We start from the raw sequence: 24723 nt of genomic DNA, 5'->3' as shown, positions 1-24723 counted from the left end.
AACTACCTGAGACTGGATACTTTATAAAGAAAAAAGATTTAATTGGTCCATGATTGGGGAGGCCTCAGGAAACTTACAATCATGGTGAAAGGTGAAAGGGAAGCAGGTACATCCTACATGGCTGGAGCAGGAGGCAGAGCGAGAAGGGGGAGATGCTACACACTTTTAAACAACCAGGACTCATTAGAACTCACTCACTATCAAAAGAACAGAAAGGGGGAAGTCAGCCCCCATAATCAAATTACCTCCCACCAGGCGTCCTCCAACACTAGGAATTAAAATCCAACATGAGATTTGGGCAGGGACACAAATTCAAACCATATCAGCATCCTACTCATATTAGGTGCTGAATAAATAATTGCACCTTTGCTTATAAAAGGGATTGCCACTTAAAATCTTTGGTCAGAATAAGCTTAAAGATAAGATTAAGAGCAACTATTTTATTTATTTTTTAGAGACACGGTCTCAGTCTCTTGCCCAGCCTGGAGTGCAGTGGCAAAATCACAGCTCACTGTGGCCTCAAACTCCTGGACTCAAGTAATCCTCCTGCCTCTGCCTCCCAAGTAGCTAGGACTACAGGCACCCACCACCATGCTTGGCTAACTTTTTAAAATAATTTTGTAGAGATAGGGTCTTTTTATGTTGCCCTGGCTGGTCTGGAGCTCTCAGCCTCAAGAAATGCTCCCACCTGGGCCTCTTAAAGCATGGGATTACAGGTATGAGACACTATGCCTGGCCGAGAGAGCAACCATTGTGGTAATTAATACAAAGAGAATTGTGCAGTTATGATAACTTCAGGACAGAAATTCTGAATTCTAAATGATGATTTCATAGAAACACCATGGAAGCATTTCAAATGGTATGGGTCAATGAAATGCAAAAACTAACTCTCTTGGCACATTCAGCTGCTATTAAAAAATACCTTAGATGGGTAGTTCATAAGCATAAACGTATTTCTCACAGTTCTGGAGAGTGCGAAGTTCAAGACCAAGTATCGGGAGAACCCACTCCCGATGGTTACGTGAGTTCTTTTCCATTTCCTAAGTGTCTCGGCTGGTTTGAGAAATAAAGGGAAAGAGCATGAGAGAGAAATTTAAAGCTGAGTGTCCGGGGGAGACATCACATGTCAGCAGGATCTGTGATGTTCTCCGAGCCGTAAAACCAGCAAGTTTTTATTAGCAATTTTCATAAGGGGAGGGAGTGCACGAATAGGGTATGGGTCCCAGAGATCACATACTTTACAAGGTAATAAAATATCACAAAGCAAGTGGAGGCAGGGCGAGATCACAGGACCACAGGATGGGGCGAAATTAAAATTGCTAATGAAGTTTTGGGCACTTGTCATTGATAACATCTCATCAGGAAACAGGGTTTGAGAGCAGACAACCTGTCTGACCAAAATTTATTAGGCGGGAATTTTCCTCATCCTAATAAGCCTGGGAGCACTACAGGAGACCGGGGCTTATTTCATCCCTTCAGCTTCGACCATAAAAGACTGCACGCTTCTAAGGGGGCTGTTCTTAGGCCTGCCCTCAGGGTGCATTCTCTTTCTCGGGGATGTTCCTTGCTGAGAAAAAGAATTCAGTGATATTTCTCCCATTTACTTTTGAAAGAGGAGAAATATGGCTCTGTTTTGTCCAGCTCACCGGTGGGCAGTTCAAAGTTACCTCCCTTGTTCCCCGAACATTGCTGTTATCCTGTTCTTTTTTCAAGATCCCCAGATTTCATATTGTTCAAACACACATGCTCTATAAACAATTTGTGCAGTTGCCACAATCATCACAGGGTCCTGAGGCGACATTCATCCTCCCCATCTTATGAAGAAGGTGACAGGATTAAGAGATTAAAGACAGGCATAGGAAATCACAAGGGTATTGACTGGGGAAGTGATAAGTGTCCATGAAATCTTCACAATTTATGTTCAGAGATTACAGTAAAGACAGGAGTAAGAAATTATAAAAGTATTAGTTTAGGGAACTAATAAATGCCCATGAAATCTTCACAATTTATGTTCTTTTGCCATGGCTTCAGCCAGTCCCTCCGTTTGGGGTCCCTGACTTCCTGCAACAACCAAGGCACTAACCCATTTAGCATCCGGTTAGGGCTTGCTCTCTGCTTTGTAGATGGCACTTTCTTGTTGCATCCTTATATGGTGGAAGGGTTGAACAAGCTCCCTTAGGCCTCTTTTCTAAGGCCACTAATTCCATTCATGAGAGCTCCGCCCTCATGACCTCATTGCCTCTTAAAGTCCTCTTAAAGTCCACATCTCTTTTATTGATTGACTGACTGACTGAGATGGAGTCTCACTCTGTCACCCTGGCTGGAGTGCAGTGGCACAATCTCAGCTCACTGAAACCTCTGCCTCCTGGGTTCAAGTTATTCTCCTGTCTCAGTCTCCCAAGTAGCTGGAACTATAGGCACATGCTGCCACACCTGGCTAATTTTTTGTATTTTAGTAGACACAGGGTTTCACTGTGTTGCCCAGGCTGGTCGAGAACTCCTAAGCTCAGGCAATCCACCTGCCTCGGCCTCCCAAAGTTCTGGGATTACGGGCATGAGCCACAGTGCCTGGCCAAATCCACGTCTCTTAAAACTATTGCACTGGAGTGCTGAGATCCGGCCACTGCACTCCAGCCTGGGCGGCAGAGCGAGACTCCGTCTCAAAAAACAAAAAACAAAAAACAAAAAACAAAAAACTATTACACTGGAAATTGGGTTTCAGCGTATCTGTTTGGAAGGGACACAAATATTCACAAAATAGCACTAACTATAAAGCTCTTTTTATTTCCTAGAATGATCTCCATAAAAATTTTATGGTGAAAGTATTCTCATTTTATAAGATAGATATTATTACATATATGTGTGTACCTATGATTATATACATATACACCTAAATATTAAGGAGGCATTTATCAGTGATCATATTTAACACACTGTAAGTTTAAGTATTACAGTCCTGTGACTACTTTGTTGTGTGTGTGTGTGTGTGTGTGTGTGTGTGTGTGTTTTGAGACGGAGTCCCACTCTGTCGCCCAGGCTGGAGTGCAGTGGCCGGATCTCAGCTCACTGCAAGCTCTGCCTCCCGGGTTTACGCCATTCTCCTGCCGCAGCCTCCCGATTAGCTGGGACTACAGGCGGCCGCCACCTCGCCCGGCTAGTTTTTTGTACTTTTTAGTAGAGACAGGGTTTCACCGTGTTAGCCTGAATGATCTCGATCTCCTGACCTCGTGATCCGCCCGTCTCGGCCTCCCAAAGTGCTGGGATTACAGGCTTGAGCCACTGCGCCCGGCCTGTGACTACTTTGAATACTCAATTTTATATGTATGTGAAGACTAAGAAAGAGGACTACTTTTATTTTTATCTGGGTATATTTTAAGAAAACTGAACTTTGTTTGGTTCATGAACCTTAAATTTTATAATCATACTTGCTATCACCTAATGTCTATGCAACTTCACAAAAGTCCTCATAAAAGTAAAGACAGTTTACAATTCTTAAATTGCCTATTAGCCATAAATCTTCAAGGGACTCTTGTAAGAGAGAAAATAATCATAGTAATCTAACCCACTTTCTGATCTCCCCGAAGAAATACCCCCAAATCAGATTATGAAGCCTTTAAGGAAAGAAATGTTACTTCCTGGTTCTCCCTTTCTGCTTTAAAGCTGAGAGTTTTCAAAAAAAGAAATCAGGTTTATTTACAATGCTATTATCTTCCCTGCCTTATGTGAGGAGAGAGTAGAAACAGCTGAAATTTCTTGAACACTTGGCATAAGTCAGGCACTGAAATGCTGGAGGTGAAAGAGATATTTTCTTGTATAACAACATAATTTTGGGAGGTTAAGTATCATTATCTTCATTTTACAAATGTGAACAATGGGAATTTGGAAAAGTGAAGTAAATATGAGGGTTATTTTAAGAATTATTATGCAAAATAAAGGCCTCATATTTGGGGTTTTATATTGTCTTCGTATTCTATAGTAGGCTTTTATTATTCTGCCCAAGTAGAGAATTCCATGTTTTTGTTGTTTTTAGAGAAGTGACACAATTTTGTTTACTTATTAAGCACACCACTGTAACTCATGTTTCCCCAATGTGCAACTACAAGATAACTGGGGAGAAACAGTGACAGAGATGTGGATAATTATACTCATAATCTCCAGTTCTCTCGCCTGCCTCCACTGCATCACCTCCCTTCATCTGACCAGTCCCTGGGGTTTCCCTCCATCTGTGGCCTCAGGAACCTTGATCGTTCTGCCTGCCACTTGGCATGGTTTTAGGATCTGGACCTGAGAGCAGACATTGTTCCCTCCATTAACACCAGTGTGGACCTGCTCATACCTCATATTCTCCGGGGGGCCTTAGCCAAGACATTAGGCTCTGCTAGAAAATTGGTCTTCCACAGGGAGGCCTTTATTATTTTAGTTTTTTACAATGCTTTGATGAATCATAACTTTTCCTTTTGATGTTCCCTTTAAATTTTCAGTCCTTCTCTCATGTAATTTGGCAGAAGTTCCTTTGGAAGCTTGGTTAGAAGACAGTAAAAAGCCACCATGCTGTGTCACAAGCAAACTGTCCTTTCATCCCTCATCACAACCATTATCACTAAGCCAAGCCTGGGCACCTTGACATTCTCCTGCTTAAAAGCATCCTTCCTGATCAAGAAATGGTTTCAGAAGTGAAAGCATAGACCTGTTCCTATTTTTTGTTCTAAAAACTGCTTAGTCCTAGGACTGGGCATTAACTCCAACTTGTCACTGACTCATCTAGAAGCCCCAGAAGGCCTCAGGCAGATATAACTAATCCGAATAACAAGAGATATGCAAATTAGCCTCCTCTATATTACCCTGTGGCTATGGTTAATATCTCATCTTGAGCCATAGTTAAATAAATTGGAAGATCTTATTTGTCAATGATCAATTTCAAATTTCTCCCTTTCTCTGGCTCCTGCAATTGGCCTATGGTCTTTCCTGGCAATTCTTACCCCAGAAATTAATTATCAGAGAACTCTGCTTATATCTTTATCATCTATAGAGAGTATTTTCCAGCCTGGGCAACATGGTGAAACCCCATCGCTATAAAAAAAAAAATACAAAAATTAGCTAGGCGTGATGGCTTGTGCCTGTATTCCCAGCTACTTGTGAGGCTGAGGTGGGAGGATTGCCTGTGTCCTAGAGGTGGAGGTTGCAGTGAGCTGTGTTTGCTCCACTGTATTCCAGCCTGGGTGATGAGACCCTGTCTCAAAAAAAAAAAAAAAGGCCCGGCGCAGCGGCTCACGCCTGTAATCCCAGCACTTTGGGAGGCCAAGGTGGGTGGATCACAAGGTCAGGAGTTGGAGACCATCCTGGCTAACACACTGAAACCCCCTTCTCTACTAAAAAAATACAAAAATTAGCCAGGTATGGTGGTGGGCGCCTGTAGTCCCAGCTACTCAGGAGGCTGAGGCAGGAGAATGGTGTGAACCTGGGAGGCAGTGAGCCAAGATCCTGACACTGCACTCCAGCCTGGGCGACAAAGCGAGCCTCCGTTTCGGGAAAAAAAAAAAAAAAAAAAATTTTCTTCTAGTACTAATCTTATAAGTGGGTTCTGCCCAAAAGCAGGACCTTGGGTGCAAGTGACAAGAGATTTGGGTACAAATCATTAATTGGGATGATGTTCCCAGGAAGCCAGAGTGAGAGAGAGTGGAGAATGAGACAGGTAACAGGGAAAGACAATAAAAGCTAAATTGTTAAGCAGGTTACAACTGCAGGGTGAGCGAGGCTCAGTCCCAGGGGCATCTGCTGAGGAACCATGTAGAGTGTTTCTTAGAATTGGCCTTTGAAACATGAGGAACCAGGGGCATTTATACCAACTCTTGTCCTCATTGGCTCAGATTCCCCCGACCCTGGGGTGTAAATTACACACACACACACACACACACACACACACACACACACACACACACACGGCAATCAAGTAGCTTCAGGGAAAGCCCTGAAGCAGAAAAGCTGAGTAACTCAAAGTGACCTAGCAAGAAGAAGCCATCACTATGTACCATTACCATCTACTGCAGCTGTGGCCTAAGTCAGAGGTTGCCAAAGGAATGTGATGTGGGGCACAAATGGTGTTTCTACAACACCTCTTAACACATCTCTGTCTGCTTTTAGATGATATATACCTCTGGGGCACACACCATGCCTGAATCATTTTCATATCCTTGATACCTAGCACAGTGTCTGATATAAGGTAGAAACTGAATGACTGCAGGGATGGATGGATGAAAGGATGGAATTAAAACTAAATAAATTTGGCAGGGCATGGTGGCTCACTCCTGTAATCCCAACAGTTTGGGAGGCTGAGGTGGGCGGATTACTTGAGGTCAGGAGTTCAAGACCAGCCTGGCCAACATGCTGAAACCCTGTTTTTACTGAAAAAATACAAAAATTAGCTGGGCGTGGTGGCGCATGCCTGTAATCCCATCTACTCAGGAGGCTGAGATACAAAAATCGCTTGAACTCCAGAGGCGGAGGTTGTAGTGAGCCGAGATTGCGCCACTGCACTCCAGCCTGGGTGACAGAGTGAGATTCCATCTAAAAAAAATTTTTTTTAATTTTAAAAATAAATGAAACTAAATAAATTTTTTCACATCAGATTTGCACTCACTTAACAGCATTTTTTTTCTAAACTCTTTTTATGACTTGCTCTGTTAACACAGTTTTTATCATATGTTCTAAATTTTTGCCATGATCCTATATTTGATCATAGTACATAAAAGTTTCTTAAGAGATTTCTTAAGAAAAGTAAAACTTGTGTATTCAAAGATACAACTACAAAAGAATTGTTTTCGCTCTGCCTACTTTATGACTGCCTTTTCACCATAAAAGACACTGGAAGATCAGACATTATAAAATAAGAGCAGAAAACATTTATTTTGTTGGGCAAGGTTCTGAGGAAATTAATCACATTAAATCACTCAATGGAGATTTAACGGTGTGAAATTTTAAAAATTAATATTAACACAAAAATAATCAAGTTCAGTAATTTCCAAATAAATGGAGTGAGAGTCCCAGAACATTAGCTCAAGCTGAGAAGTTGAGAACTGAGACAAGTCTAAACACGTCAAGGTAGCCTGTAGACAGCCTCACCCACAGCGCAACTTTAAGACAGCCAACGACTGTCTCAGGAGAGACAGTGAGAGACGTCAGCCAGCCTCTAGGAAGTAGCCCTGAAACCACTGGGGAACAGAAACTCACCCTTCATCCCCTCACAGGCAGTGAGAGAGAAAGAGTTCAGCCCCAGAGGAGAGGATGGAGAGCCAGACTTGGTCTGTGGACAGAGGCTGAGATCTGAGAGGGAGGACAGTTCTGAATGCAGAGTGATAATGCATCACTCAGATTGCCTTCCTGTCCAGCCCTCAGAAACTCGAGCCAAATTCCCAGGGAGAGAAAAGCCCTAATAGAGAGGAAACTAAATAAAGAGCTATCATCACTAGAAGCACGTGAGGAAATGAGAAGAAATAGCTCTGTCCCATGTGGGCAAAGAAATACCTCACTTCAGAATGAGTAACTCTCAATATTGGGAGGATGGAGACAAGGAGTTAGGCTGAGCAGCAGTAGGAGCAGCGTTAAGCACTTCTAGGTGGAAGAAGAGGGTGGTCAAGAAGGATTCTACAGAGAAAAGTGGTAACATCAAGAGGAGAAAGTGGAGGGGTACAGGCCACCAGCTAGCAGGCAAAGCTGACATTAAAGTAGCACAGCGCGGTGGCTCACACCTGTAATCCCAGCACTTTGGGAGGCTGAGGTGGGTGGATTACCTGAGGTCAGGAGTTCGAGATCATTCTGGCCAACATGGTGAATAATACAAAAATTAGCCGAGTGTGGTGGCAGATGCCTGTAATCCCACTACTTCAGATGCTGAGGCAGGAGAATTGCTTGAACCTTGGAAGTGGAGGTTGCCGTGAGCTGAAATCGTGCCATTGCACTCCAGCCTGGGTGACAAGAGTGAAACTCCATCTCAAAAATAAAAATAAATATAAATATAAAATAGCACAATAGGGTGACTATCGTTAATAATAATTTTTTATATATTTCAAAATAACTTTGTGCTGTTCCCAGCACAAAGAAATGATGAATGTTTAAGGTGATGGGTACCCTAGTTACCCTGATTTGATCATTACACATTGTATGCATGTATCAAAATATCACATGTACCCCATAACTATGTACAATTATTATGTATCAATTTTTTTAAATTTAGAGACAGAGTCTCACTGTGTTGCCCAGGCTGGAGTGCAGTGGCACCATCTTGGCTCACTGCAACTTCCACCTCCTAGCTTCAAGTGATTTTTGTGCTTCCACCTCCTGAATAGCTGGGATTACAGGCACGCACCACCACGCCTAATTTTTCGTATTTTCAGTAGAGACAGGATTTCACCATGTTGTCCAGGCTGGTCTTCCACTCCTGAGCTCAGGTGATCCGCCCACCCCTCGGCCTCCCAAAATGTGTATCAATTTTTTAAAACACGAAAAAGAAGGAAAAAAACATACTTCATACTTTCTGGGTAGCAGACTCATAGAGGGCACCCTCTAATTCTCTGACCATGTGACTGCCCACCACAAGCCACAATTTACTAAGACAAGTTTCACTGACCCTAGACAACACAGATTTTTGTTTCTTTCACAAGCAATGTTTCTGGAAAGCTGGTTCCATTAAACATACATAGGAGACTATTAGTTAAGGTTCTCCAGAGAGATAGAACCAAAAGGAATATAAGATAGATAGATAGATAGATAGATAGATAGATAGATAGATAGATAGATAGATAGATGGATAGATGGATGGATGAGAGGGTTTATTACAAGAATTGGCTCACACAATTATGGTGACTTAGACATCTCACAATAGTCCATCTGCAAGCTGGAGAACCAGAGAAACCAGTAACGTGGCTCAGTCCAAATCAGAAGGCCTGAGAACTGAGGAACCTGAAGGAATAACTCTCAGGTCAAGGCCAAAGGCCCAAAAGCCCTGGGAAGCCAGTGGTGCAAGTCCTGGCATCCAAAGGCTGAGGAACCTGGAGTTCTGATGTCCATGGGCAGGAGAAGGATATTTCCACTCCACAAGAGAGAAAGAGAGAGAATGAGAGAATTTGCCTTTCACCTTTTTGTTCCATCTGGACCTCTTGCACATATTAAAGGTGAATCTTCCCCACTCAGTTCACCAACTCACACACCAATCTCTTACAAAAAAAAAAATCCCTGTAGAGATACCCAGAAACAATGCTTTAATGCTTTATCGGCCATCCAGGCATCCCTCAATCCAGTCAAGTTGACATCTAAAATTAACCATCACAGAGGTGTAGTATTAAATATTTCTTAGTATTTGTCAAGATAAAGAAAAGTATAAATGAAAAAGCTTATTTGACTTGATAATTAAATTTCATTTATATGTGAATGCATGTGTTTTGTCATAATAGCAGCTGACATCTGTTAGACGATAGGTTCTGGATTACCTTATCAGCTTGCATCAATTTGAGAAAAAGATTTTGGAATGACATTCTGATGTATTACCCCAACAAAAAACAGAAAACATTATTTCAGAAAAACAGAAAACTAAAGTCAAATGGTTAAATCAATAATGCAAAATTCATGCATGGACTATCACATAACTATTTAAACGATGTTTAAAAAGAATCTGTAATAATATGAAAAAACAAATAAGATAATGAACAGAAAAAGGTACAATAAATAGTGTAAAGAGATATGGCTTCATTCTCTAAATTTCCATTTTATACTTTTGTATGTTTTAATTCCCCTTTAATATTTTCAAGTAAAATTTTAAGTCCTGCTGTCGACTGTTATCTAAGTTGTGTAGCTCTAAGGAATGGGCCTGTATTCATAGCTAAAACAGAGTCATGTAGGAGTGTGAGTTTCCCCCATTCTCCCCTCTCCCCTGAAGTCAAGTTGGTAGCAGTTGTCAGAAAATTGAGTGGGCATCATGGCTGAGTGGGGAGTATTCGTCCACACAGGTATATGGCTTCATTTTAAAAAGCTAAAATTAAAAGATAGATGAGACAACGGGCCAGGTTTTTTGTTTGTTTGTTTGTTTGTTTTGCTTTAATTTCTACTTATTTGCTAACCATTCATTACTTTTACAGCTAAAAAATAAGTTTAGGAGAAAGAATATGGCTTAGTTTTGACTTAATTGGTATGTAAAGAAAACAAAATTTTCATTGGGCTTAGAGCTGAAAAACTTGGCTTTATGGATCTAGAATAAACTGTTTTAACTGAAATAATTCTGTGCCTTGGCTTGTAAATCATCTTTTTTCTCCCTTGTGGTCTGAAACAGATACAAGAAAGATTGGAGACCTGTGTGCCTGGCAATTGCCTTGTTGAAAGGAAGCCCTCAGCAAAAGTTGGTTGATGGTATGCTAAACCCATTACTACTGGCTCTTTTCCCAAAATAAAACAGAACAAACAAAATTAGAGGTTTAAATCCAACCCTACCAAGGAGAGTCTCTAAATATCATCCTTGTTCCTTACCAGTAGTATTTGCTCTTGAATGTCATAGGACTAAACATTGGTAGTGGCATTAATTATATTAAATCTGTGATTAATTTATTTTTAATCAACAGATACAAAATGCTTCTAGAAGGTCATCTCTGTAAAAGTTTTCACATTTGGAACTTTCTCAGACAGTGTCCTTTTTGTCTCTTCCTTTGGCTAATTTTCATTTGCATTATTTCCCTGTGATAAACTGTAACCATAAGTATAATAGCTTTCAGTGATTTCTACGAATCCTTCCAGCAAATTATCAAACTTGAAGGGGGTTGTGGAACCTCCCGAACTTTCAGTTAGTGTTGGAAGTGGGAGCACTCCTGGGGACTGTGCCCTCAAACTTTGTAGTTTGACTAACTCCAGGCACATAGATAATTTGAACGTGGCCAAATTTGGCCCTCAGGCCATAGTTTGCCAAGCCTGTTCTAGCTCATTAAAATAGCCATACGACATCAATGTACATATAATTTGTTGTGACTCATGTAAAATTCATAATTGTGTGCAAACAAGCTGTAATATTCTACCACTCTGCAATTGTCAAAATGTGCAGATACTGTGTGTTTATATATCTATATATGTGTGTGTGTATAGATATATATGTGTATATATATATGGAGTAGTGGAACTGCAACATACAAAAATGTCACAAAAGACAAAGCTGATGCTGAACAATATATATTATATTCTAATATTATATAAGTTATATATATTATATTTTAATATCATATATAATATATATTTTATGTATGTGTATTTGTAATATATATAGTGTGTGCACTCCCTTCTTTGTGTCCATCTCTAATTATGTTTCTAAAACATGCCTTTGAAGAACTACAGTACTTTGTAAATCAAATTGTTTCCCACAGTGCTGTTGTAGTAAGCAAATAATCCCCTCAGCATGTGTTTAGGAGTATTAAGCAACATAATAGGAATCCTGACATGCCAAAAAAATCACAGAAAGCACTGGGTTATTAACAATCTTGAGTGTTCTCAAATTTTCCTAGGAAACAGGAGGACTTTGTACCTTTGATCCATAAACGGAGACTCCAAACATCTGCTTTTGACATTTAAACATTAGTCTACATGTCTTGATGGCCAGCAAGTCCCTCCAATCTTGTCAAATACATTATAGGAAAAAATCGTATGGGGAGCAGGCTGCATTCATTTTAAATGTAGTTTTCTTTTGATGTAGCAAAAGTCAATGTTCTGTTCTTGTCATATTCTTTCTCAATATTAGACATTTTCAAAAAGGTAATAATCTTATAATTTTATTATAGTTATCAACCATGGGTAATTTATTCCCTCAAATGAATTTTCTATGGCATTAATAAGTCTAAAGTACCGCAAGCTACTACCATTTAATTGCCAAGTTATTCTAGCTGGCATGAGTGACTCTTTCTATGTGACTGACTTACTCTAACTAAAATATCTACTGGACAGATAATCAATCCCTTCTATAATATTAGAATATCTGCCCAGCCCTTAACCAATTTCCTCTCCTTGGGATATTATGGAGAAGCTGTTTCCCACTGACAATAACATCCACTTGCACGTTAGCTATTGCCTGGCATGTGAAAAACACTCTCCACTCAGCCATGATGCCCACTCAGTCTTCTGACAACTACTACCAACTTGACTTCAGAGGAGAGGGAAGAATGGGAGAAACTCACACTCCTACATGACTCTGTTTTAACTATGAATACAGGCCCATTCCTCAGAGCTACACAATTTAGATAACAACGGAGAGCAGGACTTAAAATTTTACTTGAAAATGTTAAAAGGGAATTAAAACATACAAAAGAAAAAATATAAAATGGAAATTTAGATATTTGTCCTAGAGTCGATCAGCCATTGTCTTGCACTGAGATCCCCTGCAGCCATTTCTCTCTTTTGCCTTTAGTATGTCACAAGTGACCAAGGCCATCTTATCTTTCATGGTCACAAATCATTATCATGTCCTTCTTACCCTGTCAGGCCCCACTGCCACCAACCAAGAGAAAGGGTGAAGTCCTCTCTTCTCCTAGTCCAAGGCCTTCTTTATTTCTTTCTCCAAAAAATTGACAAAGGGTCTACCATTTTCTGAGAGATTTCCCCATCTTCGTTCGTAGGGATCCTTTGTTCCCCATAACCTATACAAAGTAAACCTGGTAGTCGATAGTACTTTTCCCAAACTTGGGCTCATTCAATTATAAATGGCATCGTATGTGAGACATTAACCATCCAGCCTGTGGTAAGCGGCCGTGGTCCAGTGCAGTTTCATTTCAGTCTTTCTTTCAGTATGCAGTGAGCAGGAAATTAAACCTATATGTTCCCTCTGGCATGGTCCTAGTCTCATGATTTCCTGTGAGGAAATAACTGAATAAAAAGGCACTCGTCTCTCAGAAACAATTATTTTTGAATTAGTAGAAAGATTTTTTTCCCTTTAACTCTGTAGTGCCCTCATTCTAGAAAGACATAATGCAATTTATTTGTTAAACAAAATTTAATAACTCAATCAGAAACATCTGCTTTCCATTTGATGTGTCCATAAGAAAAATGGCAAGGTACTTGTTTAAAACAATATGATTTTAAAAGTTCACCAAAGTACCCAGACTCAGGAAAAAGACAAGGGTGATTCCAGATTCAAGCACAAATTTAAACTTCTATAGATGCAGAAGCTGCTTACCGCCTTCCCACCCGGTTTTCAAGTTTCAGCAGTTTCCCTGAGCCACCAGTTACACTGGTGTGTGATTATGTGCCTGCTGAGCCTTGGTTGGAGGAATTCTCCAGTAGTTCAGTTGTCCAGAAGATCAGTTAGTGATACAGAGAATCCAAAGTCCAGAAACCGTAGTTATAGTGAGGAACATGTTTATGTTTTCTATTTCAAATAGTACGTACTTCTTTCCTAACAATATTCTGTTTAATTTATTCTGCTTAAAAATGCTCACGACACACTTTCACCATAGAGATGGCTGAAAAAATAGAACCACATTGTTATTGTATGGATTATTCAAACAACATATGTGTAAATGAAGCAGAAATATTATTAAGTGGAAACTATTGAAAATTAAGCACTATTATATTTGGAGAGCAATTATAGTAGTGTAGACTATGTAAGGCCCTCAATGTGGTCCAATTTGTCTGTGAAAGAGCTTCTTGGACCATAATACGTCTATTTTTTTAGTCATTATAAAGAAACATTGTCAAGACCAAAACCGTAAAATGTATTTTTTTAAAAAGCACTTTTGGGGGTTTATAGATTCGTTTTCTCTTTTCTAATTCATTTAGGTCTACACCTTTTATTACTTTTATTTTTTCTTTTTTGAGACAGGGTCTCATTCCTTTGCCCAGGCTGGAGTGCAGTGGTATGATCACAGCTCACTGCAGCCTCAACTTCCCGGATTCAGGTGATTCTCCCACCTCAGCCTGCCAGGTAGTTGGGACTACAGGTGTGTGCCACCATACCTGGCTAATTTTCTGTGTCTTTTGTAGAGATGGGGTTTTGCCATACTGCCCAGGCTGGGCTTGAACTCCTGGGCAGTGCTGGGATTACAGGCATAAGCCACACTGTCTGGCCTAATTTTTTTAATTTTGCAATTTTTTTCACATTCTTAAGATGATGCTTAGATTTTAATTTTTTTAATAATAAAAGCATTTGCATCTGTAAATTGGCCTCTAAATATAAGAACACTTTCATGTATTTTATTATCATTAATGTTCAAATGATCTGTAATTTCCAGTTTAATTTTCTTTTTTTGACCCAATAGTTATTTAAAAGAGTGGTTTTTTTTAATTTTAAAGTGGTAAATTTAGTGCATTTTGTGATCTGAAAATGTAGCTGATATAACTTATACCTTCTACAATATTTTGTTTTTGGCTTACAATACAATTTTTTTGGAAACCTTCACATCAATGTGAAAAAGATAATTATTCACTGCTTACATGGTACATATATGATTTTTAAATAAAGAAAAGTGTATTACTCATGCTCAATGGGCTCAACACAGATTTGAATTGGTAGAGGAAAGAAGAATTAATCAGTGAATTGAAGGAATGAATCAATTGAGATTACCCAGTCTAAGGAATGAAAAAAAGAGAGAGAAAAGGAAGTAAAACAAACAGATCCTAAGATACCTATGGACACCATCAAACATACCAACTTATACTTAATGAGAGCCTTTAAAAGATAGAAAAAAAGAAATAAAAAATATAACAAAAATCTAACCAAATTTGTTGAAAAACATTGATCTACACACCCAAGAAGTACAATAAACTCCAAGTAGAATAAGCTCAAAGAGATCTAAATCTAGACACATCACAGGCAAATTGTCCAAAGACAAAGAGAGAATCCAGAAAGCAGCAAGGGAAAAACTGACTCATCAAGTCCAAGGAATACTCAGTGTAATGTACCGTTTACTTCTCATCAGAAACGATGGAGGCCTGAAGGCAGTGGGATGACATATTCAAGATGCTGAAAGACAGACTGTCAAACAAGAATTCCAGTGGCTCATGCCTGTAATCCCAGCACTTTAGGAGGCCAAGGATGGTGGATCGCTTGAAGTCAGGAGTTCGAGGCCAGCCTGGCCAACATCGTGAAACCCCATCTCTACTAAAAATACAAAAATTAGCTGGGCATGGTGGCAGGCACCTGTAATCCCAGCTACTTGAGAGGCTGAGGCACAAGAATCACTTAAACCTGGGAGGTAGAGGTTGCAGTGAGCTGAGATCGTACCACTGCACTCCAGCACCACTGCACTCCAACCTGCATGATAGAGCAAGACTCCATCTCAAAAACAAACAAACAAACAAAAAACAAACAACAACAAAAAGGAAAGACTGTTGACCAAGAATTCTATGTCCAGCAAAACTACTCTTTAAAAATGAGGGCCAGGCGTGGTGGCTCATGCCTGTAATCCCAGCATTTTGGGAGGCCAAGGTGGGCAGATGACAAGGTCAAGAGATTGAAACCATCCTGGCCAATATGGTAGAACTCCGTCTCAACTAAAAATATAAAAATTACCTGGGCATGATGGTTCATGCCTGTAGTCCCAGCTACTCGGGAGGCTGAGGCAGGAGAATCGCTTGAACCCAGGAGGCAGAGGTTGCAGTGAGCCGAGATCGTGCCACTGCATTCCAGCCTGGTGACAGAGTGAGACTCTGTCAAAAAAAAAAAAAAAACCAGCAGATTTCTCATTAGCATACCTCCCCTCTAAAAAACAGAAAGTGGAGTTCATGATGAAACAAAGGGCACTAGATAGTAACTCAAATTCACCCAAATAAATTAATAGCACCAGGAAAGGTAACTATATAGGTTAATATGCAAGAGTTTATGTAACTCTTTTCCTTTCCTATCTTATTTAAAAGATAATTGCATAAAGCAATAACTACAAAACTGTGTTTATGGGCTTATAATGTATAAATATGTAATCTGTATGACAATAATAGCACAAAGAAAGAAGATCAGAATAGAACTGTATTGGGGCAAAGTTTTTGTATACTATTAAAATTAAGTTGCTGTTGATCCAAACTGGATTGTTGTAAGTTATTATATTAATTGTAATTCCCAGGGCCACCATTTTTAAAAACTCAAAAAAAAAAAAAGATATCGTGAAAGAAACAAGGCATGAAATGATGCTCACCATTAGTTATTAGGGAAATGCAAACCAAAACCACAATGACATACCACTTCAGACCCACTAGGAAGGCTATAATCAAAAGGATGGACAATACTAGTGTTGACAAGGATGTAGAGAAACTGGAACCCTCATATATTGCTGGTGGGAATGTAAAATTGTGCAGTCCCTCTAGAAAACAGTTTGGCAGTTCTGCAAATAGCTAAATATAGTGCTGCTGTATAATCCAGCAATTCCACTCACGGGTATACACCCATGATATCTAAAAACATATATTCACACAAAAACCTGTACATGAATATTTGTAGCAGCATTATACTTAGTGGCCCCAAACAAGGAAATGCTGCATATAGTTTGTGAAATTTACTTCCATTATAAGCCCTGGATATTGCTTTATATATGAAGCTACTTAATAGTTTTGTGTATAATTTAGTTAGTAAATGAAAAATGGAGAAAGTAAGAAGCGTAATGGAAGAAGGCAGAACAGAAGATGCATGTTAACAAGGTAGGGAAAGTGGGTGAGGAAATAGAGGAGGAAAGCAAAAGATGTCCACATATTTCTCCATCATGATATCTGTGTCCCACAGTGTTTTCTTCTCTCCATCAAAAGAAATACTTCTAGCCTGGCGCAGTGGCTCATGCCTGTAATCCCAGGACTTTGGGAGGCCAAGGTGGGCGGCTCCCTTGAGAGCAGGAGTTTGAGACCAGCCTGGCCAACATGGTGAAATGCTGTCTCTACCAAAAATACAAAAATTAGCTGGGCATGGTGGTGTGTGCCTGTAGTCCCAGCTACTTGTGAGGCTGAGGCAGGAGAATCGCTTGAACCCAGGAGGTGGAGGTTGCAGTAAGCCAGGATTGCACCATTGCACTCCAGCCTGGGTGACAAGAGTGAAACTCCATCTCAAAAAAAAAGGGATATTTCTATATACAAAAAGGGAAAACAGAATAAAAAGGATGAAATTAACTTGCTTATTGGCTCTATGGCTGTTTTTCTCCAAGTTACTCCATCACTGATATTAACTTATGTAAGACAAATTTTCAGACTTTTTGTTTTCTTAAGACATTTAGCTCTCTGTGGTAGATATGAAGATTCCCTGCTCAGATGCCTCTTCAAGAAGAAATTGATGCCCAGCAATGGGCAGGCAGTCAGCAGATGTCTTTAGTGACGAGCTTTTTCCAGAGAGCTACTTTGCCCGAAGCCTTCCTCTTCCTATGGCTGTGTGCATCTGATGACTATGTGACGGTATAATAAAGTCTTGGCCACTTGATACTATTCTCTCAGCATTCTGTGCCAGATCAGATGAGGCTTTTTGAATCTGCATAGCAACTCTACTTCTCCCTCCACCCAGTCCCACATCCTTCCCTTCCCTTTCTCTCTTCCTTCCTTCCTTCCTTCCTTCATTCCTTTTCTTTCTCTCTCTCTCTGCTTGCTTGCTTGCTTTCTCTCTCTCCTTTCTTTCTTTCTTTTTTTTTTTTGACAGTGTCTCGCTCTGTCGCCCAAGATGAAGTACAGTGGCGTGATCTCAGTTTGCTGCAACCTCTGCCTCCCAGGCTCAAGTGATCCTCCTACCTCAGCCTCTCAAATAGCTGGGACTACAGGTGCCCACCACCATACCTGGCTTTTTTTTATATATATATATATATATATATATATATGTTTGTATGTTTGTTTTGTAGAGACAGGGTTTCATCATGTTGCCCAGGCTGGTCTCGAACTCCTGGACTCAGGCAATCAGCCTGCCTTGGCTTCCCAAAGTGCTAGAATTACAGGTGTGAGCCACCGCACCTGGCCCCTTCCCTTACTTTTCATAAGTGTTGATTCCTAATAAAACATCTAGCTTCCAAAGCTCCGCCTTGCTCCTTGCTTCTAGAGAACTAAACCTATGACACAACCATTGCTTTTTACCTTCACGTGCAAGGGGAAGACTGAAGATCAATAATCCTGTTCTGTTCAACAAAGAAAATTTATAAGTATTTATGTCTTCCAGAAAACGGGAATGTCAATTTAAGTTTTTGTTACCAGGTGAATACATTATTAGGTATGAGAACCAGTTTACAACCTGTAAAGGACTAGGAATTGCTTTCACAGGCCATAGCAACAATCTCTGATATCCAGATATCTAACAGGGAGTGTAGCCAACATCAGCAACCGACTGCCCAGCCCAGCCTCTTGTTTTATAAATACAGCTTTACTGGAACACAGCTATCCCCATTGGTACACATACTGTCTGTGTCTGCTTTCACACTACAACACCAGAGCTGTGTAGTCTCAATAGAGACCATACAGCCTGCAAGCCAAAAATATCTACTATCTGATCCTTTAAGAAAAAAGTTACATTGTGTCTTTCTAGAATGAGGGCACTAAAGAGTTAAAGGGAAAAAAATCTTTCTACTAAATCAAAAATAGTTTATTCATTTCTTTCTTCAGCTAATAGTTACTACAGGCAAATCACAGCTTAACGTTTGGCACAAGACCTTTGAAATATTTAAAAATAATACACATAGCTGCTGGGCGTGGTGGCTCACACCTGTAATCCTACCACTTTGGGAGGCCGAGGCGGGTGGATCACAAGGTCAGGAGATCAAGACCATCCTGGCTAACACAGTGAAACCCCATCTCTACTGAAAATAGAAAAATTAGCCAGGCATGGCAGCGGGCGCTTGTAGTCCCAGCTGCTCAGGAGGCTGAGGCAGGAGAATGGCGTGAACCTGGGAGGCAGAGCTTGCAGTGAGCTGAGATCACACCACTGCACCTCCAGCCTGGGTGACACAGCCAGACTCCGTCTCAAAAAATAAATAAATAAAATAAAAACAATACATATAGCTGTTTTTAACAGTTTGCCTGTACCTACTAGTAGTGACTGAGCTTTTAGTCTGGGCAAAGCAGATTGCCATATACCATTCTCAAGAGTATATGCTTTCCATGAAATGGGGTTAGAAAATATGTGAAGTCATTGATGTGTGACCATGCTGCTTCAGTCCTATGTCACATCTCCCCAGCATTGTTATCTTTGGATCTTTGGGAAAGTGCTAATCCACCATATATAATGATCATACTTTCTCTTTTCCTTTCTCCCCCCACACCCCACACCTTTTTTTTTTTTTTTTTTTTTTTGAGACAGAGTCTCCCTCTCTCACCCAGGCTGGAGTGCAGTGGTGCAATCTCAGCTCACTGCAACCTCTGCCTCCCCAGCTCAAGCAATTCTCCTGCCTCGGCCTCCCAAGTAGCTGGAACCACAGGCGCCCACCACCACACCTGGTTAATTTTTGTATTTTTAGTAGAGACAGGATTTTACCATGTTGGCCAGGTTGATCTTGAACACCTGACCTCAAGTGATCCACCCACCTCAGCCTCCCAAAGTGCTGGGATTACAGGCATGAGTCACCGCACCCGGCCAATGATCATACTTGATCATACAATGATCATGAAAATGTTATACCTTCTTTTCCCGAAACCTATTTATATACCGGTAAATCTAACTGTGCTATGACACTGCTTTGTCATTTGATTCTGATTCTACATAATAATTTCCCATTTGAAACAACAATTATTTTATCAAGAAGAAACAGCTGCAAACACAGCAGTTCCTCTGAACTACCATTAACTGAATGTTCCCTGCTGTCAAGCCAGATGCTTAGCTGTAAGTACTGAGCTTTCTCTTTAAATGTGCAGGAAGCAGGGAGATGAGCCGGCTGGCTGCACTGCCCTGTGGTGGGAGTCCAGGGCCCAGCCCTCTGCCGTGCACTGCAGAACTAGAGATAGAATGCCCTTCCCATCACTCTCTGCCTTTGACCCTATTCTCCCTGGATCTCCTGCCCCAACTTCAGTAAGTTCTCAGAAGCCAGTTGCATCATCTGAGTTCTATTGTCCATATCTATTATTCCAGAAAATTGAAGTGTTATAAAAAGTGAACAGGGTCAAAATTATTAATGCCTGTGTGTTCACAGCTGCTTTCCCTCTCCCTTCAAGCTAAGTGAAATTATGGAGTTGCTCATCCTCTAGGTATTTTTCCATTTACCTTTCTCATGGGCCTTATTAGAGAGACAGGGGCAGGGGAAGAAAGTCCTGAGCAGCCAACACTGGGTTGTGGTGGCAGTTTTAGGTTAGTAGTTGACAGTGAGGAGAGGGACTTTTCAGGACTAACTACATCCCTATAAAAATAATTGCGAATGCAGAGGTTGTAGACAGAGGATTTTTCAATACGTTAGCTGTGCCTGCAAAAAATAATGAGATTTATGAAGATAAAAATAACAGGTAAATGTTTTGAACTAGGGGAGGAAGGAGATGGAGAGATGAGTAGGAGTGTGAGGATGTTAATGCTCTCATCTTTCAAAGTAAGGAGTCATTGATGATATATACAATCAAAACGTCGCTTTATAAAAAGTGCAACAATGCAGTCTTTTCATATTTTGGAGTATTTAGAATTCTTCAGGAAATAATGTATCTTGCGGTGATAGAGGAATATTTATTTGAAGTTCAACCATTCCTTCAATTTCTCTTCTATTAAATTCAAGTAAGTTTAATTTTAAGATGTTTATATAAATGGCATGACCCCATGCTTATACAGGTATTCTTTCTATCTGTATGTATGCTTAGAAGAATGTGTAGATATACACAATATAAAGCTAATGTATATTATTCTAAAGCTAATCATGGTCATTTCTGGGTGGTAGATTTGAGGGGATTTTCAAACTTTTATTTTTGTGCAATTTTGTTTTTTGAATTCCTGTAAGTCAGACAATAAACTAATTTTTCTTTTGAAAATGTGAAAAATATGCCAATATAATAATAGTGGTTTATTTTAGATGGTGTGAATACGGATGATAATGGTTATGATGTTGATGATTTTTGAGACAGGGTCTCACTATGTTGCCCAGGCTGGAGTGCCGTGGCTAATCACAAGCTTTGCCACGGCACACTACAGCCTGAAATTCCTTGGCTCAAGTGAGCCTCCTGCCTCTTCTTCCTGAATAGCTGGGACTACAGGCACATGGCAATTATTATTTTTCTTTGTGCTTTTCTGTATTTTCTAACTTTCTAATAATAAAAATTATAAAGTAAAATAATACAAATATACAACATCTCTATTACGCTTTCCATGTTAATATTTATTTATTCCATGGCAGCTTTATGAACATATTAATAGTAAAGCATGTTTTTTCATAGAATGTTTCAACCAAAACTATTTTTTACAGACATGCATAAAAAGTACCATGGACAAGGATAAATCATTATTTGTCTAAAGATTAGCATAGGCAGACTTAAATAGCAGCAATAATTGCTGTGTCTAAGAAAAAAACTCTAAGGAGGGCGCACTTGGTCCAGTTAGGACGAAGTTAGGGGATTTCAGAACACTCACGAAAATTACCCAGCAATCAAAGAAAGGATGAATAATAAACGACTAACAGAATCAAATATGTAACGTGTAATATGTACAAGTAACCATTTTCAAGCCTCAGGACTCTATTCTATAAAATAGACATAATGATTTCTTTCTAGATTAAGTAACATTAGGAGGTTAAGAGCATGCTGCATGGTGAAATTCAGGTTCTCAAGATAGGTGTGCTGTTATTCAAGAACAGTACTGTTATGAGCAGTGGACACTTTGAGATCTTTATCAAACATAGTTCAGGATCTACTGTCTTCTGTGAATTAACATTCTGTATTGTCAATATATTATTTCCAAAACGTAATATGAATGTATGCAAAAGGAAATATAAATACATAAATAGAAAAAAACCCTCAGTTTTTAAAATATTCTCCTCTACTCTTTTTTCTTTCTTTACTCATTAAAAAATCTTTCTCAGCATGGGCAAGGTGGTTCATGACTGTAATCCCAGCACTTTGGGAGGCCAAGATGGGCAGATCACAAGGTCAGCAGTTCGAGACTAGCCTGGCCAACGTGGTGAAACCCTGTCTCTACTAAGGATTAAAAAAAATTAGCCGGGCATGATGGCATGTGCCTGTAATCCCAGCTACTCAGGAGGCTGAGGCAAGAGAATTGCTTGAACCTGGGAGGCAGAGGTTGCAGTGAGCTGAGATCATGCCATTGCACTCCAGCCTAGGTGACAGGGCAAGACTCTGTCTCAAAAAATTAATAAAATAAATAAAAAAATAAAAATCTTTCTCTTTTCTCATTTTTCCATTATTTTTTCCTTGTAGATTCATTTATTTCTAGCTTTTTTTTTTTTTTGAGACAGAGTCTTGCTCTGTCACCTAGGCTGGAGTACAATGGCATGATCTCCACTCACCACAACCTCCACTTTCTGGGTTCAAGCAATTCTCCTGCCTCAGCCTCCCGAGTAGCTGGGATTACAGGCACGTGCCACCACACCTGGCTAATTTTTTTAGTAGAGAGGGGTTTCACCATGTTGGCCAGGCTGGTTTCAAACTCCTGACCTTGTGATCCACCCTCCTTGGCCCCCCAAAGTGCTGGGATTATAGGCGTAAGCCACTGCGCCCGGCCTTATTTCTAGCTCTTTTTAACTAGTTATCTTTCTCTTAAGTAAATGTGCACTTTTTTCTGATTTTCTTTTAAATATCCATCTCTGTAGAAACCTCATTAAAATTAAACATAACTAGTTTAAATGCAACCTCTGTGTAACATTCTTTGCTAGAGTGAGAGATTCCTGGAAAACCATCCACTCCAATACTGTCTAGACGGAAAACCGACTCTCAGATTGGCTTTCTACCCTCCACTCCTCACAATCTACAAGTGGTGCTGTGGCTTCTGTCTCCCTCCCCTCTTTCATAGCCTCCTCCTTAAACACACACCCAGTACCACTGCCCTCCTTCAGTGAACTGCTGTTCTTGCAAATGTGCTCTCTTCTTGCCCAGTCTCTGTGCTCTCTCACAGTTGAGAGATTAAGTTTTTCAAAAGCTAATCTGGCCTTTTTGCAGCCTTGTTTTAAAATCCTTGAATCCCATTATCTACAGGATAAAGTCCAAGCAACTGGCACAGTAAGTTCTTTATTATGGGACACCTATCTATTTCTCTAAGCCCCATTAGTCTTGAAATCGCCCTCTCATCCCCTATACTAAGTAATTTCAGTCCCCCTATAACACTCTGGCACTGTGCAATGAACAGATCTAGGTCTTTGCTTATACTTTTCCCTCTGCCGACCACTAATTCATATTTTAAGTTTAGTTTTAGGCTGGGCGTGGTGGCTTATGCCTGTAATCCCAGCCCTTTGGGAGCCAGAGGCAGGCAGATCACCTCAGGGTCAGGAGTACGAGACCAGGCTGACCAACATGGTGAAACCCCATCTCTAATAAAAATACAAAAATTAGCCAGGTGTGGTGGCACACACCTGTAATCCCAGCTACTTGGGAGACTGAAGCAGGAGAATCACTTGAACCCAGGAGGTGGAGGTTGCAGTGAGCCAAGATCATGCCACTGCACTCCAGCCTGGGCAACACAGTAAGACCCTTAAAAAAAAAAAAAGATAGTTTCAAAGGAATATATGAAGGATGTTTCATGTCACCAGAAGTAAGGGAAGTAGAAACTAAAACAATAAATTTTCCACTATCTGACCATCAAAATGTTCAACAACTGACAACATTCTCACCAGGGAAAAGTGTAGAGAAACAGGTACTCTTCTACCAAATTGGTGGAAGTACATATCGCTACATGGGTTTTGGAAGACAGTGTGACAGTATTTATCATAATTTTATTTAATAATTCCACTTGGCTATACACATGTACATAAATATGTCTGTAGATGTTCATTTCAGTATTTATAAGAGTGCAAATTTGGGAGAAAATTCTAAATTTTTATCCACAGGGAATCGGCCAAAAAAAAATGATATTTCCAACTCCTGGATTTTGATATAGAAGAACTGTAATGAAACTATCCCTACGATAAACTGTTAAGTGAAATAAAAAATTGAAAACAGTATTATTTTATGGTTTGTATAAAATTAATTTGAATATACATACATGAATACACAAAGGCATACATATGAGCACAGGTAGATGTACAGAAAAAGTTCTGCATACATACAAAGGGCTAAAAGTACTACCTCAAAGTAGAAAAACAGCAGGAACAGGGTAAAGAAAGACTTCTACTATTTATGTACTTCTGTATTTCAATATTTTACATAATTAAGATGCATTCATATGTAACTGGTTAACAAAATATGTACATCATTTATTATTATTATTATTATTATTATTATTATTATTTTTGAGACGGAGTCTTGCTCTGTCACCCAGGCTGGAGTGCAATGGTATGATCTCGGCTCACTGCAACCTCTGCCTCCTGGGTTCAAGTGATTCTCCTGCCTCAGCCTCTGAGTAGCTGGGATTATAGGCACCTGCCATCACGCCCTGCTAATTTTTGTATTTTTAGTAGAGACAGGGTTTCACCATGTTGGCCAGGCTGGTCTTGAACTCCTGACCTCAAGTGATCTGCCCACCTCAGCTTCCCAAAGTGCAGGGGTTGCAGGCTATACACCACTTTTTAAAGTTTTGAACAAGGTTTAGCCCAAAGAAGAAGTGAGAGAAGGGTGTTGTAGGAAGCGGGAACAGAATGAATAAAGGAGACAAAGGGACAAAGCTCCAGCATTTCCTCCTCTGTAGAC

At 40.0% G+C, this 24723-nt stretch overlaps 1 long non-coding RNA gene across 2 annotated transcripts in view; it reads left to right on the top strand.

The window, feature by feature from the left end:
- Positions 1-656: 656 nt before the first annotated feature.
- LOC116274920 overlaps positions 657-24723 on the top strand; it is a 42749-nt gene continuing 18682 nt past the window's right edge. The window contains exons 1-2 of one of the 2 annotated variants that reach the window (XR_004183749.1): positions 657-1021; positions 10319-10395. This is a non-coding gene — a long non-coding RNA (uncharacterized LOC116274920). Of the gene's footprint in view, positions 1022-10318; positions 10471-24723 lie in introns of those variants that run through there. The other variant, XR_004183748.1, reaches the window with a different exon arrangement.

The sequence above is a fragment of the Papio anubis genome, chromosome 5 (genome assembly GCF_008728515.1).
Source record: "Papio anubis isolate 15944 chromosome 5, Panubis1.0, whole genome shotgun sequence".
NCBI classification, from domain to species: domain Eukaryota; kingdom Metazoa; phylum Chordata; class Mammalia; order Primates; family Cercopithecidae; genus Papio; species Papio anubis.
Note: the sequence above shows the minus strand (reverse complement) of the source record. Positions and strands in the feature narration are given on the sequence as shown.